The 9581-nt window shown below is 33.4% G+C and overlaps 1 long non-coding RNA gene across 1 annotated transcript; it reads right to left on the reverse strand.

The window, feature by feature from the left end:
- Positions 1-1103: 1103 nt before the first annotated feature.
- On the reverse strand, positions 1104-1853 carry LOC110864204. The gene is made up of 3 exons (XR_002549719.2): positions 1767-1853; positions 1615-1698; positions 1104-1272 (listed from the first exon to the last, which is right to left on the reverse strand). It is a non-coding gene; the product is annotated as an uncharacterized LOC110864204 (long non-coding RNA).
- Between the last annotated feature and the right edge of the window lie 7728 nt (positions 1854-9581).

The raw sequence follows: 9581 nt of genomic DNA on the forward strand, positions 1-9581 counted from the left end.
TGATAATAATATCGGAAGTTAAAACGCACATGTGAAGATGAACCAAGACGCTTGGAGGCCCGCCAAATAACTTCGAGAGTTTTATCCCCTTTTCGCTTAGCTTTATCTTGGTAATCAATCCAGCCGAAGAAAAGAGAATCAAATCCAACCTAAATGATCATAACGACTAAAGTTTAAAACTTTAAAACACGTAACAAAAGTGATATTAACAGTTTTTTATAAGCGTCAATAAACCAGAATATACGACCTCTGCCCCTAACAGATAAGCCTGCACTGCTGAATGACCGAAAGGGTCTATTTGTCAACCAATTCTCGGTGTTACGTTAAACTGTTCCTTGATAAACTTATGCACATACTTTGTTTGATCAATCATATCGATATAATGCGGTGCCGCCTCGTCCTGCATGTATCAACCGCCATTTCTGCCCAACATAAAGTAGTTATATTCACAACATAAATCCAATGTAATACAGAAGCATTAATGAAAAAAGTCAACTTAATTTGCTTACAACATCTCAAGTTGACCCGAGATATCAAGGCGCTTGACTATAGCTTGGGTGGCCTCACTCTGATCCCTCAACCAACGTTGGAAAAACGCCTGCAACATTCATAACATCTTAGAAATCTTTCAGGTCAAATTCCACAGTCAAACGAAAGCATTCAAGATATCTTTCCTGTTCAACATAAATAAACTTCCGATTCTTATCCTCCAGTAGCGCATTTCGAACGCAGGCTCCCTGCACAATAATTTAAAAGATCAAACAATGAAGTTATTGAATTAACAAAGAGACCATATTAAATAAATGCATACTAAGAAACCATATTAGTATCATATTACACAAAAACTATATGCATACTAAGAAACCATATTAAATAAAATCAGAAGCATGTCTACCTTATAACTTGCATATCTAAGTAAACAGAATGAACATAAAAATTCTTCAGTAACTGCAAAACTTGATCAATAATTAAGTGTAGACATTATAGCCATCAGTTATTTTATAGCTTTGCAAACCTGCAACTCAATACTCTTTGATTAAAACTTGCATTACCTTGTCGACGGAAAACTGATCCCACATTTGTCATTTCAGAGTAAAAAACAAACTTCTTTACCGAAATAAAACCCTGAATTAAAGAACATATACCACATTTGTCATCCTCAATTCATAGCAGGCACGTTCAAGGTGGAACTGAAGAGGTTGACTTGCCTAGGCTTCGAACAAACCACATGATTCATCTTCTTTAAGTTATGTTTTGCAACAAAATCATCACCTGTTCCAATAGAATCGTAAGAATTAAATCTGTTTTCATGCTTATTTTTACGTATGTTTTCGTAAATTTTGTTCAGAAACGAGTGGAGTAAAACCCTAGATCTTAGACAGGGAACAAATTTGAACTATTTTTAATCATTCTATCGAATTATTCTACAAGATATGAAATCCACAGTGGCTAGATCGAACATCAAAACCGGTTGGTTACCCTCCAACACCAGATCCACCATAAATCCCCTTTTCTTACTATGAATCGAACCAAAACTCTTCAATCAAAAACAGTTAAATTCAAAATTTAAAACATGGGTCGACACAAAAATCAACTAAACAATCAATTAATTACCTTATACCAGATCTAAAACTTTAACCGTATTAGGGTTTGTGAGCCGCAGATCTATAAGCTCAGTTGCACCTCTTCTCCGTTGATCTGTGGTGAACACATGTTAAATCATCAAATTTTCAAAGGAAATAACCACAATCAACAACAAATCTTACCTTATACCAGACCTGAATGTTTGAAAGCATTAGGGTTTGGGGGCCGTAGATCTAAAAGTGTCAGTTGCACCTCTTCTCCGTCGATCTGTGGTGAAGACATGTTAAATAATCAAATTTTCAAAGGAAATAACCACAATCAACCACAAAGCTTACCTTGTACCAGATCTAGATCTGAATGTTTGAACGCATTAGGGTTTGGGGGCCGTAGATCTAAAAGTGTAAGTTGCACCGATTCTCCGTCGATCTGTGGTGAACACATGTTCATAGGAAATAACAATAGTCAAATCTTCGAAGCAAATAACCATAATCAACAGCAAATCTTAACTTACGGTTGTCGAGTGGTCGGAATGCCAACTTAACCAGACAACCACCATCAATAGCAGCCGAAGAAAGCAAAATCTCAAACAGAACTGGTGAAGATAGCTTCGTGTTTCTGAATCGCCGCAAGAGAGAGAGAGACGGAGGCGGATAAGAATGAGGGGATTTGTGAAACCCTAATTTGTGTCCGTGTTTTTTGTTTCAGTGACCAAAAGGGCATAATTGGGATAGTATATGTTGTTGTGCTTTAGTGGGATGTACATTATGCTTTAAAGGTGTTTTAAGGAAATTTTAATGACTTTAAGAAGTCCTTTGGATATGCTTATTAATATAGTATAGATATACACTTAGAATACTCACGAAATACTTATTTATGATGCACATGATTCATTTTTATTGATTACATTTTTATTGGTGAAAGTTGGAGGCTTTTAACAACTAGTAACTTGATTTACTAAGCTCATTACCTCATATTTTCACCATAATTTACACACACCTAAGAACTCTCTCAACCTTCATCATTTTAGCCAAGAACACCCACCAAAAATTTTCATTTTCTAGGTTTCTTTGATGATCAAGATGGAGTTTGATGGAACTTAGGAGGATCTAAAGCAACCACAACTTGAAGAAGTGATTTCCTTCCATTCAAGAGCTTTCAAGCATCAAGATCAACATTTTTTTCTTTGCTTTTATCATCATCTAGATCATCCCTAGCCACAAGAGCTAGAAGTGAGCCTTCTAAATCCCTTTTTCATACTTATTTATGTATTTATTGTTTAAACAACAAGTTATAACTAAAACAATCATACAAAATAACATGAAAATAAAGAAGCAAAATAAAAATCATGATATATAAGATTGTTTATGTTGTGATTTAAAGCTTATTACTTGCATATTTGATCTGGCTATGATGAATATTATATGAATAACTTGTTAGATGATGTTTAAAAACATGATCTAACAAGTGTACATGAAAATGTTAAAAGGGTTATGTTAAACATAATGCTTAAACAGATGATCATAATCTTTGATATTATTAAAGTGAATAAGGTTTTTCACTAAAAATAATGCTTTTACAAGATTTATAAAAAGAAACATACAAGATGGGTTTTGTATAAAAGTTCAAGAAACTAGAAATAAAGTATGGTTTTTGAACTAGTAAACATATGTAAAGATCATACCGAAACCCTACATGATTATGAGTTCATTTTGTTAAATTTATGTTATAAATCTCATGTGCTTTTTCTTAGAAATAAGATGAGTAAATTATTGGTGATTTTGAAAAGAAAAAGATATGTTTTATTAAACATGGCAAAGCTTATATTTCAGAGGAAATATGACCAATTTTTCTTAGAAATCATATGTTATAAAAACTATCATTTTTGACAAAATCTTTACTAGAATGAAAGATTTGAAAGAATAGTTTTTCTAAAAATAAAACTAGATATAAATATATATTTTTGAGAAAATATATATTTAGAGATCCTAACAACTTATGTGCTATGTGTTATTTGATTGTATTAGTTATATACATGAAAGTTAGGAACTTGAATACAATGATAGAAATAAACACAAGACACATTACAACTAAAGTCTTACAAGACTACACATAAATACATCTTAAAAGCAAATTACGGACGGTCCGAGTATTCAGACACAACTTATGGACAAATCGGACTTACGGACAAATAAACGGACTATATAAGTATTTTGGAGAAAATATATATATTTTTTTGAGAAAATATGTATATTTAGAGATCCTAACAACTTATATGCTATGTGTTATTTGATTGTATTAGTTATATACATGAAAGTTAGGATTGTTTTTGAAACATATAAAGATATATATATATATATATATATATATATATATATATATATATATATATATATATATATATATATATATATATCCTAACATCTAAAATATATTATTTTAATGAAAGACTAAAATTACATTTTTAGAACAAATATTAAAAATAGATTATTTTTAAGATGATTTTTATACCTTTTTACCAAGTATAGATTATATATCCTATGGAATATATCTGAGAATATATAAGTATATATATTCTAAGAATACAAGATCACGTATAATAAACACGAGAACATACGTATTCCTATACGTGCAACTATATATTCACTCAAATCACCTAACACTTGGTGAACACACATTTATACAACTACGATACAACTCACGAGATACAAGAATATTGTAGGATCGTTTGCAGACCAAAACGAGTCGTTCAGAAGAGAACTCGTCCAATACAAAAGGCGGAAACAGATGTATCGGAGTTATTTCAGCTGGTTTGCACTTAGATTCACTTTAAATTGTCTCTGTATTGATATCAGATCGTTTTACAATGCTGGAGACACTTCGGCAGAGCTTCGCTACTGGAATCGAATCGTTACAAATGAAATCACCAAGGCACCTATATATAGACATTCCGTTCTGCACGAAATAGCCCACACGAAATGGACTTTCCATTTCGTACGAAATGGCCAGTGCCATTTCGTGCGAAATGGCTACAACATCCATTTCGTGCGAAATGGATACTTCCTACAATTTTCTCACTTTTCTCATAGAACGTGCCCTGATCTAACCAATCTAATACAAGACTCGATACAAGACGAAGTCGACAGACATATGCACCAACAGACTCCCCCCCTTGGATGTTGACGAAGTCTTCGGTGTCGAGTCTTAGGTATGTCACATCTTCAGTCTTTATCAGTTTTCATGCTCTCTCTAAATATTCTCCATTGAAAGCATCCTTAATCAATCTCTATTTTCTCTTTCTCTCTTTTGGAATCTCAATCTGGCTCTATCTTCTCTAGATCAGATCTCTTGATTCCTTAAGTTCATTAGCATCAGCTGCTTGCGTGGATCACAGGATTCGAACCTGGCTCTTTACCATTCAAACACCTCATTGAATGTTGATCCAGAATCAGAAGCTGGCTCTATGCATCTTCAGACTCCCTCTTGGCTGTCTTCAGACTCCCCCTTTCGATAAACTGGGATCGCGGTCTGTAATTCACAATCTACATCTTTTGGATCTGAAATCTAGCTCTTATAACTTTCACAGGTTCTAAAATCGTAACTTGGCTTTAACCTGCACAAACTCTACCTTAAAATAAATTACACAAATTTTATAATTTTCAAAATTTATATATCACATGCAGGTATTGTTCAAAATGATTTACTCTCTGATGACGACTTGTAAACAAATCTCTTTTAAACACATTCTCCCAAAACTCTGTTCATCATGTTTAGCACTTAGAATTTTGAAAATCTACTTTCCAACATCAGTTGTCGAAAATCTTTTTGGATTTTTCAAAAACTTATACTAAAACACAATCTTTTTGGATTTTTGATTTTAACAGAAAGCTGTACAGAAATATTTACATACAATATTTTTGTGAGTTTGTGTAAGAGGATCATATCAGTTTATGAGACAAATCACCAACACCGTTAAGCTTTAAACATTTTAAGTTCTAAACAATTCACGTAGATTGTCAGTATACTGATCCACTTAAATTTTCACACAAAGTTCAACTGTTTCGAGATACGAGATTAGTGTTTTAATGGACTTAAACTTATTCGCGTGTCCCACCTCAGAATATACTCCCGTATCCAGACTTCTATATTCAGTCTTACAGGTGAATGTACACTAATGATATCTGTAAACGGGTAATGCGAAACCATGATAGCTCAGGTTAGAACTTCCGTTCAGACAAAGAGATGATGGCTCGACTTTAGGTGTGTCCCGTTTGGGGATCTTTTCTTCAACAGCACATGATTAGCATTTTTCAATGTTTCATCATTTTTTATGCTGAGGGTGAGCTTTATGATTAAAGCAATGCAAAGCATTATTCGAGGACTAGGCTATTGCTTCTGCAAAATCAGAAGTCCAGGTATAATACCCCATATATCATCACGCACAAAGACCTAGTATGTCAGAAATAGAAAATCTTTCAAACAGGATTTCGGGGGTTACCCATATATCCGAGAGATGTTCCCCACGAGATAAGTAAGTACTTGAATTTTAGGTTTATATCTCGAAAACAATCTACTGAATGTATAAAAACCTACTGGCACATCATTCGTGAGATCGTTTATCACATTTGACTTTACATTTCTTTAGCATGTTGTGATAGTCCACTGATGTACTATCACTTCCTCTTGTTCACAACAAAACTCATTTTTTATTTTTTCAATGTTTTTGGCTTTTTCCGATTTTATCATGTTTTTGGATTTTTCAAATTTTCGAAATCTCTAAAAATTTTTACTCCCCCTAAAATCAAAAATATGTTTCAATTTTTGATTTTAAAGGAAAATTTGAAAATAAACTATACAAAATAAAGTGACAACTGTTGTGAATTGCTTCAATTCTCCATTTACTTGGCATAAACAATCAGAACTCCCCCTGACAACAAACTATTTTCCCATTATGATTTCAAAACACTTAAGTTTGTTTTAATCAAACTGGTTTTTCTGGAAAATTAGTTTTGTTGAAATTCACAAACCACATGTAGGTTAGGGGATAAACTCATCACATTGTTTTCCAATCATTTGTATGAAAGTTAAATCAAGTTCAACTTAATGACCTTGATTAACTTACTTTTTAGGTGAAAACCTCTTTTTCAACCACTTGTAGGTTCACCTACCAACCAATACCACTTGTATTTTTCACAAAAACATTTTTTAAGAATGATGCCGATTCCTGCTCCACGATTACCAACTTGGGAGCTCCGGCAAGTCCATATTTTCAGTCATGATAGGTTCTATCCCTGTTACTAATCTGGGATGAACCATCTTCATCTGGTTTCTTTGTTTTCTTCTCATAAAATTCTTTAACCCCTTTGACCTTCCCGTCAATCATTTTTCCAAAAATATTTTGAACTGTGGGGCTAAAAGCCTTTTCAATATCAAATTCTTTCTTTTCATAAAAGAATTGATTTGAAATCTCAACCTTTCCAATTTTTAAGTTCAAATTTTCAGCCCGCAATGGTGGAAAATTTGCATCATCCAATGGCGGCACTGAATTTTCTTCTTTTCTCACAACTTGTGGCTCCACTGACTTTGACGAGTCAGATTCATCGGCAGAAGATAGCTCCTCTAATTTTGACGAATTAGAATCATTGCTAGAACTATCATCAGATTTCTTAACAACCCATTTTTTATTGTTAAGCTTTGCTTTTCTTTTGTAAACACTCTTTGAACATTCACCAACCTCAAACTTTGAATTTTTGAAAACTTTAAATTGTTTGGTTGGTGGTTCATTTTCAACCATCTTTCCTTTCAGTTTATCAGAGACTCCCTATTTTGTTTGAATTGTCTTTGGACAATTTCTAGCAATATGACCAACTGTTTTGCATTGAAAACGGGTTCTTATCTCCTTCTTCTTCCGAGCAACTTCTTTCTTCATTTCCTCTTGCTTCTTTGCAAGGAATTCTTTGTTTGTCTGCTTCCTGAACAAGTGCTCTTTTTCTTCTTCAGTTGATGTTCCTGAAACAAAAACAGTTTTTGGTTTATAATTTTTTCATTTTTATGATTTTTATAAGTTGGTGGAATAAAACCTAAACCTTTCTTTTTGAAATTACCGTTATGGTTTGGTTTCTTTCGAAAACCCGAACCAAAACTATAACCCATGTTCTTGTTTATCCTTTGTTTAACTCTTGAGGTGTATTGTTTAGATTTTTCAGTAAGATTTACATCTTTTATTTCAGAAATATTAATTTCTGATAGTTTGAAAACCTTTTTAATCATTTCAGTTTTAACACCTCTTATTGGAAATTCTTCGTCAGAATATAATTTGTCAGAATCATTCAAAGTATATGCTACTTTGAATGTTTCGTCATTCAAATTATTTTGTGATAACAGAAATTCTTTATTGTAAACCCGTTTGCCCTATTTGACTTTTGGACTTGACGTGTCAGACTTTGACTCTGACTTTGACTCCTCTGTTTCATCTTTATCTAACAGCTGATCGACCACTTTCTTAATTATTTCAGACTCATGATCAGTGTCAGATGATGTGAAAGTGACATCTATGTTGTCTGGTAAGTTATCTGAAGACTCAGATTCCCACTGTAAGTTAGTTGCCTTTTTTACTCTTTCTGAATTTGGATTTCGTGGAGAATATCCATTTTCAAGCGGGGGTGGACACTTGTTGTAGCTGACACTATGTTTCTTACCAGAAATCTTTTCTTCAGGTTTCTCTTTTGTTTCAGAATTCTTCACTTCAGATGTGTCTTTTTCAAAAGCCTTCATGCCTTCAACTGTGGGGTAAATCTTGTCAATTACATAAGAAGCACATGAGGAACTTCTCAATAATCTCTCAACCCTTTCAGTCTCTATTCTATGGTTTCCAACTTTTGTTCAAGCTCAGCACATTTATCAATGTAATGATTTATGCCTGACTGCTTTGACATGAACGCTCCTTGAAGTGTTTTCAAAGCAGTTGCTTGTTCACTACTTGATTCATTATATTGATTCATAGCTTTGTTCAGAATATCATACGATTCTTTCAACTTGTTCATGTTGTGAATCAACTCGCTGTTTTGTTTTTTCACAATCTCACAATTTTCACAGATTTCAGGTGTCTTTTCTACAACAGTTTTCTCGTCAACCTTGAAATCTGGAACTGGAACTTCTTTAACCTTTATCACTTGGACCTCTTCTTCATCATATTTACTTTTCCTTCTTTCTGCATCTCTCTCAGCTAGAAATTTTAAATGCTCTCTCATTTTTTCTGCATAATATCATCATCACTATCATCTTGTTGTTTAACCTCCTTTTCCTTTGCCATTCGAGCATTTTCAGCATCTCTCTCAGCATCTCTTTTGGCTAGATACTTTAAATGTTTTTTCATACTATTTGCCTAATAATCATCTTCATCATCTTCAACAACTTGAGCAACAAAAGCTTTAGCCAAGAATTCTTTATCTGGACAGTAATTATCCCAGCTAAAACCTTCTGGTAATCTTTCATCATCTTGATCTATTATACCATAACAAGCTCTCTTTAATGACTATTCGATCGCCTTCTTAGCATGTGCAGTTTGTGGTTCTTGTTGTTGATACGGCTGTTGAGCAACTTGATGATAAATTGCTTTTCGATAGTAATCATTATTCCCAAAAGGATTTTGAGCTCCATTTGCTTCACGGTTTGTGCATTCTCTCTTGAAATGTCCTTTTTCCCTGCAACGAAAACAAGTAACTTTAGATTTATCAAATCCTAAATTAGAAACATTTGCATCACGGAAATCATCTCTTCCCGTAATTTGTTTAAACTTTTCAGCTCTTCTCAACACACTAGCCAAACACCACTTTATATCCATCAACTCCATCTCCTCAGCATCAACCTGATCGTAATCCTCTTTTGTCAACATTGGATTTCCGATCCTTCCAGCAACTAAATTCCCATAAGATTCTAACACATTCACCAACAAAGACATGTGACTTTTGGCTACTTCTTCAGAATAATTTTGATCATTC

Source organism: Helianthus annuus, chromosome 6, assembly GCF_002127325.2.
Source record: "Helianthus annuus cultivar XRQ/B chromosome 6, HanXRQr2.0-SUNRISE, whole genome shotgun sequence".
NCBI lineage: Eukaryota > Viridiplantae > Streptophyta > Magnoliopsida > Asterales > Asteraceae > Helianthus > Helianthus annuus.